Source organism: Pholcus phalangioides, unplaced genomic scaffold, assembly GCF_987345545.1.
Source record: "Pholcus phalangioides strain wild (caught in Gottingen) unplaced genomic scaffold, Ppha-v1.0 ptg000008l_1, whole genome shotgun sequence".
Classification (NCBI taxonomy): Eukaryota; Metazoa; Arthropoda; class Arachnida; order Araneae; family Pholcidae; genus Pholcus; species Pholcus phalangioides.
The window spans coordinates 57,981,294-57,993,079 of NW_028301601.1; the positions used below are offsets into that span (position 1 = coordinate 57,981,294).

Consider the following 11,786-nt stretch of genomic DNA (forward strand, 5'->3'; position numbering starts at 1 on the left):
CAAAACAATTAACTCATAACTCCAGCCCCCTCTCCCATCGTGGGACCGAGTCCCTTGACCGCGGTTTTTGGCGGGGTCGAGACGTAATTTTTTTAAGGGGTCATTTTTTTATAGTATAAACCCCCCCCCCACACACACACACACACCGTCAGAATAGCCTGCTTAACTCCCCTTTCCACCCGCTCAGTATGCTTTTGTATTTAAATCACTCTTTTGGTCACTCCCATGCTGGCACACATTCTCTAGATCCGTCCCATGCTTGCACACTTTTTTGGTCGCTCCCTTGCTAGGTCTCTCTTTTGGTCAAGTTTCGTCCATCGCTGTCTGGGTCACTCTTTTGGTCTTGCACTAGGTCACTTACAAGTTTACACACTCTCTAGGTTACTCTATTGGTCACTCATTGACTTGGTTCTTCTCTCTATAGGTCACTCTTTTGGTTACTCCCATACTTGCTCCCATACTTGCACACTGTTTTGGTCACACCCACGCTTGGGCACTCTTTTGGTCAAGTTTCGTCCATCGCTCTCTGGGTCACTCTTTTGGTCTTGCACTAGGTCACTTACAAGTTTACACACTCTCTAGGTTACTCTATTGGTCACTCATTGACTTGGTTCTTCTCTCTCTAGGTCACTCTTTTGGTTACTCCCATACTTGCACACTGTTTTGGTCACTCCCGTGCTTGTGCACTCTTTTGGTCAAGTTTCGTCCATCGCTCTCTGGGTCACTCTTTTGGTCAAGTTTCGTCCATCGCTCTCTGGGTCACTCTTTTGATCACTTTCATCCCTGCACTCTTGCACTAGGTCACTTACAAGTTTACACACTCTCTAGGTTACTCTATTGGTCACTCATTGACTTGTTTCTTCTCTCTCTAGGTCACTTACAAGTTTACACACTCTCTAGGTTACTCTATTGGTCACTCATTGACTTGGTTCTTCTCTCTATTGGTCACTCATTGACTTGGTTCTTCTCTCTATTGGTCACTCATTGACTTGGTTCTTCTCTCTCTGGGTCACTCTTTTGGTTACTCCCATACTTGCACACTGTTTTTGTCACTCCCATGCTTGTGCACTCTTTAGGTCGCACGTTAGCTTAGGCCCCTTTCACACGGAGCGGATGCGGAAGAAGTTTTAACAATTGGAATATACTGCGCCTTTCAGACGAGCCGAAAAATCTCCGCACCTAGGAAATGTTCATGCGGGTCCGGACGTCGTCCGCATGTGTCAAAACCTAAGTGCGGGCTCCGCATCCGCACATAGAAGTTTTGACAATAGGTTTATTCGGAGCTATTCAGACGATGCGGATGCGGAGCGAATTCGTCCGCATCTTTGGCTACTTTTTGAAGGTGATTTTTCACGGAATTTTTTTAATTATTTGCCATAAATACCCTTAAAAACATCATATGAGGGTCCCTGCTCATTAATATAATGTACCTACATACGTGTATCCCTTCGTTTCCTTCTGAGATTGAGATATAGCAACTTTAACTGCCTTTTGTCCATATTTCACAATTTTATACAATAAAACCTGCCAACAACGGCCACTGACGGGACCAAAATTATAAGCCGTTCTGTTCATTATGAATATTTAATTGACTACATACTTTAATAACTTTTAAATTTAATTTAAAAATAATAATTTTTTTCTTTTTAAATTTTTAAAATTATTTAAAAATATAAATATCTGAAATATTATTTTAAATATTTGTTATTTTTTTAAATTTTTAATCTGTTAATTGTTTTAAACTTAAAAAAAAATACTTTTATTAAACAACGTTATCCACGTACGGTGTTCACTCAGGGCCGGATTAAGACGTTTGAAGACCCTAGCGCTTGAATAGTTTTGGTGGTTCCCCCCGAATACCTACAAGTATATTTTACTCAATATTTAGTCTATAAACTTAACAAAATGAAATTTTATATTTCAGAAGTGACTAATCTATGGATGGGATTTCACTCTAAAAGGTTTATGAAAGTTATTTTATAAAACTTGAAAAATGTAACCAATAAACACATCTGTTACATTCGAGAGAACTTAACTGATCCGCCTATTGGTTGCATTTTTCAAGTTTTATAAACGAACTTTTATAGTGTAATCCCGGCCTAAGACAGAATTGTGATGTGAATATTTCTAAGCACAGGCATTTTGAAAGTCTCTACCCCTCCCCTTTTTTACTACTTGCAAATTCTTTGATATCGCCTGAATTTTTTTTTTTCTTTTTTTTGGAACATTCACATTTTTTGGAATGTTTTGGATGTTTTTGGAATTTTTCTTCCATATTTTTCCGAAAAGACGGATTTTTTTTTTTCATATTTTGAAAATATTTGAAGACATTTTCTCCCATCGACTACTTGTGAGGATCGGAATGAAGACATCTTTATTCCCATATTCTATGTGGCTCTAGATTAAACCACCAAAGAATGCCTCTAGGCTGCCTATGGGCGCTGAATCAGGGGTGAAGGAGAAAAATAATTACAAAAATTGCGAAAAAACAGTTTATATGCACGAATTTCGAACTAAAGATGCGGGCGATTCGTCCGCATCTTCAGCGCTCGTTTGAAAGGGTATGCGGACCCGCGTCCGCATCCGCTCCGTGTGAAAGGGGCCTTAGTCCCTCGCTCACATCCTTCCCCACATCCTAGGACCGGGTCCCTTGACCGGGACTTTTGGTGGGTGTCAAGACGTTATTTATTTTTTTCGCGGGAGCTCTGTATTGTAAACTTACAGGGCACTCTCTCTAAATCACTCTTTTGATCACTCACATGCTTGAATATTCTTAAAGTCACTATTTTGGTCGCACAACTGGCTTAGTCCCTCTGGGTCATTCTTTTGCTCACTCCCATGCTTGCACACTCTTTTTGCTTATACACTCTCTAGGTTACTCTGTTTGTCGCACATTAGCTTCGTCTATCACTCTCTGGGTTACGCTTTTCGTCACTTACAGGTTTGCACCCTTTCACTAGGTCACTTATCGCACGAACACTTACGTAATCCCTCAGTCTCTAGGTCACACTTTTGGTTGCTAACACACTTTGGTCACCTGATCTCTTTCTATATGTTAGTTACTCACTCACTCACTAGCTCATCCGCAAGCTCATTCACTAACTCATTCGGTCACTCATTCACGGGCGACAAACTGTTTACGGTGCATTTTCCGTGAATCCCCCTAATCGAATAAGAGATATGCACAATCCACATTCACGCTACAAAATTATTCTTATTTAATTCATCCAATAATAATTTTTCTTCTTTTTTCTTTCAGACCGAAGAAGAAAAATCCACAAAATTGAAAATTGCCATCCGAAGAAAATTCAATCATTGATTTTCAAGATCTGATTTCGATTCGCCTCGAAGAAATTCGAATCGATTGATATTGATTTTTTTTTATCAAATTTACGATCGCTTATAATATTGTACCTGATCGCTAATTACTGTTCAATTTCGAAGCGGAATTTCTCATGCTCATGCGCAAATTAGCATTGAAAAAAAAGAAGAAATGCTGAGTCATGTTATATCATGTTTTGTACAGATTTGATTGATTTATTATATATATATATTCAGATAATTTCTTTATTTTTTTAAATTCGTGTCAAATTTAGTTTCATTTACGATTCATGTTCATGCGGGTTTTTTTTTATGATCATGCTCCTATAGATTTATCTGAATGAAAATATAGAAATAAATTTTGCTGTTGTGGGATATTTTCTTGAAAAAATTCTAATTAATTTATTAGAAATGTTACATGAATATTTAGAAACATGATGTGAATGTTTAGAAATGTTACGTGAATGTTGAGAATTTTTTCCATTAACTGAAATTCAAACAAAAAAGTCAATGTATACGGTATTTTATTTTTTATTTTTGCGATTTTAGCATTCATGTTTGTAAACAAACTTAAATATCCATATGAACATGAAAAAATTTATTTTTTAAAAATTGGTTTTGTATCAACAATGAATTTTGAATGGTTTTTTTTTTTTCTGTTTCAAATTCTACTTCCAAAAATTGGCAGCATCCATCAAAATTTGATTTTTAAATTGATTTTGTTTAATAAATTGTTTAACGAATTTTGCATCAGAAATTAATTGTTTTATGAATGTTTTAATGAAATGATAATAAAATACTTTAAAATAATTAAAATAAATTTTTTTTTTGTATTTTTCCATCGAAAACTGTTTTTGTTGCAATTTGAAAATTTATTTTCCCCATTTTCGCATCAAAAAATATTTCCTAATGAAGTGTTTATTAAAATTGATTTTTTTTCTTTTTTTTTTCATCAAAATTGATTTTCTTTCATCAAAATTTTTTTTTTGATCCAAATTAATTTTTTTTCATCAAAATTTATTTTTTTTCATCAAAATTTTTTTTTTTTTCATCAAAATTTATTTTTTTTCCTTTTTTTTTCATCAAAATTTATTTTTTTCCATTTTTTTTTCATCAAAAATTATTTTTTTTCATCAAAATTGATTTTTTTTTACATTTTCTCAATTAAAAATTGGTTTTTTTTTTCATTTTTCAGCTATAAAAGTTGATTTTTTTTTTTTTCATTTTTTCAGTTAAAAATTTATTTTTGTTCTTTTTTTTCAGTTAAAAACTGATTTTTTCATTTTTTTTTTTTTTAATTAAAAATTGCTTTTTTAATGCAATTTTGATCAGAATATATTTTTACACGATTTTTTTATCGAGTCGATATTTTTAGTAAAATAAACAATGTTTTATTTTCTATCGAAAGTTGATTTTTAATGATATTTTAATTGTTATTTTTTCATTCTACTAAATTTTTCCTTTGGCGATGTTTCGACAAGCTATGTTTTGATTGGCGGTATTTCGATATGGAACCACAATTTTATTATGGTGCCGAAAGATACTATATTTGAATTTACCTCCTTTCCGAGAGTTGAGAATCTGTGAGCAAGCCGGTCTGAAACTTACTCGAACTTACATGCTTACACTTGAATTCTGTTCATTGACCACCATCACACAATCACAGGCACAAGCAACTCCTCAATATATTTATTATATGAATAAAATTATTAAATTTCAATTTTTTTCTGTTTGATACTCTCATTAATTCCCAGTATATGATACATCGCTGTTTGGCGACTGTTTTCTATCGCCAGACTTCTTTTAGCGCTATTTTCTATGGCAAGGGTGCTCAACCTTCAGGAGAGAGAGCGGGTCACTTCATTAGTTGGAAAACCAGTTGCGTGCCACTTAATTACCAGATCTGGAACTGCGCCGCGGGTAACCTAAGTGATATGGAATTGCATCGTTGGCAGCTTAAGTGAGCTACAAACACCGCCGCCGCTTGAGCGATCTGAAAGTGGGCGGAAGTTATTCAAGTGATCTGTAAATACGTAGCGGATCACTTAAATGTTGTGGGAATGCGTGGCGGATCACTCAACTGATGTGAAACTTCACCGCGGGTCACTCAAGTGATCTGTAAACATCCTAATGGTCCCTTAAGTAATCTGAATTGTATCACTCAGTTCATTTTTACAAAATTAGGTTTGAGGTCGCGGGCCACATCAGATGACTTCGAGGACCACATTTGGCCCGCGGGTCATGGGTTGATCATGTATGTTCTTGGGTTACCGGCAGGGCGATAGGAACACTCAATGTGTGGGAAAACATGCCAAGGGAGGATGATGTTGGCGACATATCACTGTTTCAACGATGAAAAGATGGAACTTGGCGACAAAAAAGGAAAATCGTACATGGTGAACTAACTCTTCCGTTAGTTACATTGATAATTTAGTTATCAGAGAGATGGAATCAACGTTTACAAGCTGAATACTTCATCCTTTTCTGTTTCTGCCTCTGGTTGCAGAACCAAACCCTGACGACGCTCTTCTTCAAGTCCAGTTTCTGAGCAATGGCAGCGATCTTCTCACCCGAAGGCCGTTGCTGAACCGCGAAATAAGCCTCCAGGGACCTCTTCTCTGGAGCAGCTATGGACGTCCTCTTCCTCTTCTTGTCCTCTGAGTTCGGCAACAGGGAAGGCACATCGTTACCGCTGCCGCCGTCCTTCCTCTTGCACTTGGCCTGTTGCTCGGCGGCTTCGAGCCAAGCCTGTAGGATGGGTTTCAGTGCCACCATGTTGTTGTGCGACAGGGTAAGCGACTCGAACCTGCAGATGGTGCTCTGCGAGAGGGAGCCCACTCCGGGGAGCTTGAGGTTCCCCAGAGCTCTTCCGACGTCCGCTTGGGTGACACCAAGTCGTATGCGACGCTGCTTGAACCTCTCCGCGAACGATTCCAGTTCTCTAGGATCCGTGTGCACGTGATGGTGATGGTCGTGCAGATGGTGATGGTGGTGATGGTGACTGTGAAGGTGATTATGGGCGTGGGTGTGGAGGTGATGAGACGGAGGCGGCGCCATCATGGCGTTCACGGCGTGGGTGTAGATCTGGTTGTGGAAGTGTCCCCCGGGACTTTCTGGATTCAAGGATGGCATCGATGACGGGCAGAGCGGTTCGAGTAAGTCCACGCTCTCCATGTGGTGCGAGGAATGGGTCATCGCCATTGCTGCGGGATGGGTGCCGTACATCACCTCGGGCTTGGTTTGATGCTGAGCTGCTGTTGGAAGACGACCGCATGCACTCTGTTTCAGATGGTTGTCATTGGGTCTCGGTATCATGCTATCCTCTAAACCAGAGAATAACGTGGCCTGAAAAAAAAATGAAATGAAAGCAATCAATCAGTCAACTATAATCATAATGACAATAATAAATGGTACTCTCGTGCTGATTAAAAAAAAAATATTTCAGAAACAATCTGGAACAACAATGGACCCACATCAACACCACCAACATTACATTGTTGGGAAACTAATTCTTACGGACCTTTTTTACAAATTATTATCTACGAAGCATTTTCAAAAAAAAAAAATTTATAAAGCATTTTGATTTTTTTTTTTTTTGAAACATTTTCAAAAAGTACTTTTACGAAGTATTTTTGAAAAGTATTTTGTTACGAAGCATTAAAAAAATCCTTTTCTACGAAAAACTTTTATCAATTTTTACACGACGCATTTAGAAAAATAATTTTTTACAAAACATTTTCAAAAACTATTTTTACGAAGCATTTTTGAAAAGTATTTTTTGCGCAGCATTTTCAACAGCTATTTTTACGAAGAATTTTCAAAGACGACTTTATACGAAGCATTTTTAACAATTGTTTTTAATGAATCGTTTTTAACGAAGCATTTTTAACAATTGTTTAGAACGAAGCATTTTCAACAACTGTTTAGAACGAAGCATTTTTAACAATTGTTTTTAACGAAGCATTTTTAACAATTGTTTTTAACGAAGCATTTTTAACAATTGTTTTTAACGAATCGTTTTTGACAATTGTTTTTAACGAAGCACTTTTAACAATTGTTTAGAACGAAGCATTTTCAACAACTGTTTAGAACGAAGCATTTTTAACAATTGTTTAGAACGAAGCATTTTCAACAACTGTTTAGAACGAAGCATTTTTAACAATTGTTTTTAACGAAGCATTTTTAACAATTGTTTTTAACGAAGCATTTTTAACAATTGTTTTTAACGAATCGTTTTTGACAATTGTTTTTAACGAAGCACTTTTAACAATTGTTTAGAACGAAGCATTTTTAACAATTGTTTTTAACGAAGCATTTTTAACAATTGTTTTTAACGAAGCATTTTTAACAATTGTTTTTAACGAATCGTTTTTGACAATTGTTTTTAACGAAGCATTTTTAACAATTGTTTAGTACGAAGCATTTTCAACAACTGTTTAGAACGAAGCATAACGAAGCATTTTTAACAACTGTTTAGAACGAAGCATTTTTAACAATTGTATTTAACGAAGCATTTTTAACAATTGTTTTTAACGAAGCATTTTTAACAATTGTTTTTAACGGAGCATTTTCAAAAATTATATTATTTTTTACGAAGCATTTGAAAAAGGTGTCCAGCTTTTTTTGAGTCTTCAGCACCGTCTATGTTCAAAATCAGTGAGCATCATAAATATGTTCATAATCAAAAGAACACTCAAACATATGAAAATCTGTTTATACTCCAACGGAAATTATTTTAATTCTAATCCTTGGACGAATTCATTTGAGTTGTAGCTGTCCTTGTATGTAACACTAAAGCGAAATCGGACGCCACCATCGAGAACTCTTGGGTGCTTCCATGAGCATCGCAGAGCTTTCAAGTGGCAGGTTGAAAATTCAGTTTTTTCAAAGATATGGTTTGAGAGACACGCTTTTGATGTGAAACTAAGTTAGGATATTAAATTATTTTTCTCTTGAGATATTGATGTGGAATGCTTTGTTTTCAAAGGGGAACTTTATGAATGAAAAACGAATATTTTATTAGATGAATAGTATTGTTGATCAAGTGTATTCATTACCTAAAGTGTTGTTGAGAAAACTGTAGTTGTGCCTGAGGAGTTATGGAACAAGATACAAATATTACAAAAAGAATTAGTAGAAAAGCTTTGTTGGAAACTATGCGCAGTGCATTGTCAAACAGATGAAGCATTAGCAAAAAAAAAACGATTTTTACACGAAGTGTAGTTAAAAATTGAAAAAAGCTGTTTTTATAAGCATTGTTGAAAAACAATTTTTGTGAGAAACACTGTTGAAAAACTATTTTTGTGAGAAACACTGTTGAAAAACTATTTTTGTGAGAAACACTGTTGAAAAACTATTTTTGTGAGAAACACTGTTGAAAAACTATTTTTGTGAGTGGCATTGTTAAAAACAATTTTCTAAAAAGCTTTGTTAAAAACAATTTTCTAAAAAGCATTGTTAAAAACTGTTTGCGTGAGAAGTATTGTTTAAAAAGATATTTTTGTACGATACATTGTTGAGAAGCTATTTTTGTAAGAAGCATTGTTGAAAAGCTATTTTTCATTCATAGTGTTTTCGAAAACTGTTTTTATATGGAACATTGGTGAAATGTTTCATTTTCATGGGGAATTGTTGAGAACTATTCTTTATGAAGCAATTTTTAAAGAGTATTTTCATATACAAACTTTCCAAGTTTTTTTTTAATACAAAGCGTTGTCGGAAAATTATCTGGCATTGTTGAAAAACTATTTTTAGACGAAATGTTATTAAAGCAATTTTTACGTGGATCATTGTTAAAAGATATTTTTACACGGAACATTCTTAAAAAGTTATTTTTGCGCAAAGTGCTCCTTGGAGAGATATTTAATATGAAGCATTATTGCAAAGCTATTTCTACACAAAGCATTGTTGCAAAGCATTTCTACACAAAGCATTGTTGCAAAGCTATTTCTACACAAAGCATTGTTGCAAAGCTATTTCTACACAAAGCATTGTTGCAAAGCTATTTCTACACAAAGCATTGTTGCAAAGCTATTTCTACACAAAGCATTGTTGCAAAGCTATTTCTACACAAAGCATTGTTGCAAAGCTATTTCTACACAAAGCATTGTTGCAAAGCTATTTCTACACAAAGCATTGTTGAAAAGCCTCTCTCGTACAAATCATTGTTTAAATTTTTTTGCTTGTCTTTGTTTAAACTATTTTGGGAAGTATTGTGGGAAACAAAATTTATACTAAACATTGTTAAGCTACTTTTATGCATGCTGTAATGCAGGGGTGCGCAACCTATTACCCGCTGGCCAAATTCGGCCCGCCAAGGGGTATCATTGCTCGTGAAAGTTGTTCCGGTAGAAAAGTATCACAACACGATAAATACCTAGACTGACCATATTTCTTTTACAAAATTACGGAATATCAACAAAAAAGTTATCAAAGCAAATACAGTACTGTTGCCAACTACAGCCCATAAAATCGTCAAAGGTAAGTACATTCCTAAAAATTGTCGAAGGATAGAGTTCCCAATTATAGCCAAAAAAAAAAAATTTCAAAGGCAAGTAAAGTTGTCAATTACAGCGGAAAAATTGTTAAAGTCAAGTAAAGTTTCCAAGTATTGCTAAAATTGCTTCAAAATTGCCGATCCCAGAAAATGATGGTTGCTGCAAGGCAAAATGCTATTCGTCAAAAGGCGTATATGTTTGAAAAATGTGTGAGATGAATGTATTTATATACGACTGAAATTAATTATGATATTTTTGATTTATAAAACAAAAATGGCAATCCATTAAACACCCTGATCCGAGCCTTCATAGCAGCGATTCCCAAAAAGTGTGCCGTGAGATCGATAAGGGGTATCACGAGATATATTCAATATAAAATTATATCGAACGTTGTGTTGCATTAGAGATGATTTCCAATTATGGCCAACGGTACTTGAGGGTGCCGCCGAAGTAATTCGACATTTGTTATAATGTCGATAGTGTATTTAATATTCTGATCTTGTTCTCAAAGGTGGCACGAGCTTAAAAAAAAATTCGGAATTTCTTTCAGATCATGAACATAAAGACAAAAAGTTATTTGAAAAAATTTAAATCAGAATAATTTGCGACAAATTTACCTAAATTTGAAATTATTTTTCGATATGTTATTTAATAACAAGTATGTCGAAATCGTTCTTTGGTGTTCGTGCTATTTTCTCATTCACGTAATATAAAAATATATCATATAGAGTTACTCACGGTACTGCTGCCGGCGATGCAATGTCTACCAACATTCTGGTGCGGCCTGTAACCATGCGCATACCTGACACCGAAACTAGAATTCGAGACATGTTCATGCTGCTTGATATCTACATTAGACATTTCTATACATCAAATATTATTTTTTACGAATAATTATAGCCAAAAACGTTGTATATAATATTAATTCACATTTCGGAATTTCGGAAATTGAAATAAAAAACCGTTTCGGGCTCATTTGTACTGAGCTCGTGCGTTGAAAAGACAATGGGATGCTCTAAAGTAAGTGTCACTTTTTTATGTGACATAAAACTTACGTTTCCGCGCATGAGCAACACGTGCATCAGAAACAAAACCCCCGTCGTTGTTCGGATTTGGCGATGACCTCCAAAAATTGGCGATTCATTGTCATTTTATTTCCACCAAATATAAAACAAAACCCATCGAAAAAACATTTGCAATTCAAATTCGAAATTTGTGGATTTCATATTGCTTTTATTCTAATCTGTCTTTATTACCGAAAATTTAACCGTGGAAATATTTAAAATAATAATTATAAAATTTCTCCATGGTGAATATAATTTCTTATTTCTCTGAAAAATTCATGATTTTTTATTTATTTTCATAAGAAATAATTTTTCTCATTATAATAAAGCTGTATAATCATTACAACACTCTTTTTTTATGCATTTTTCTTTTTCATTATGTCGCAAATTATTATTTTTCATCCAGTATTATTTCCATTCTCAGCCCGACTTTTATCTCCACTACAAAATATTTTGGTATTCGGGGTTAAGTATGTGCAAACTAGGTTATTACGCGACCACAGTCACAACAGCAGGAGGAAAAGTAACAATCCGCTGGTCAATTTCCATCCAAAATAATGCTAATCAATCTTGCTTTCAACGTCAATGGAATGAAATGTGGAAGACCTCTGTTATAACGACATTTTTGCGACCAAGCACTTTTTGCTTTCGTAGTGCTTCTCCGAGATATGTCTAGGAATTGAGGTCAAACAGTTTTTTGGAGGAGGTGGGGGGGTACAAGGAATTTCTTCCAAAGAAATTAACAACAAGTTAACAACGCCCCAAACAACATTTAAATTCACAGAAATTGATTAAAATAGCATTTAAAGGTACTTTCTTTCGACGCGTTTTGATTTTTTTTAATTAAATTATTTGAAAATATTTAAAATTTTTGTTCTCCTCGGGGGGGGGGGAACACAGGGCC

General features: G+C 34.9%; 1 pseudogene; it reads right to left on the bottom strand.

Moving 5' to 3' along the window:
* Positions 1–5,651: 5,651 nt before the first annotated feature.
* Positions 5,652–6,522, bottom strand: LOC149084628 (inhibitory POU protein pseudogene; annotated as a pseudogene).
* Between the last annotated feature and the right edge of the window lie 5,264 nt (positions 6,523–11,786).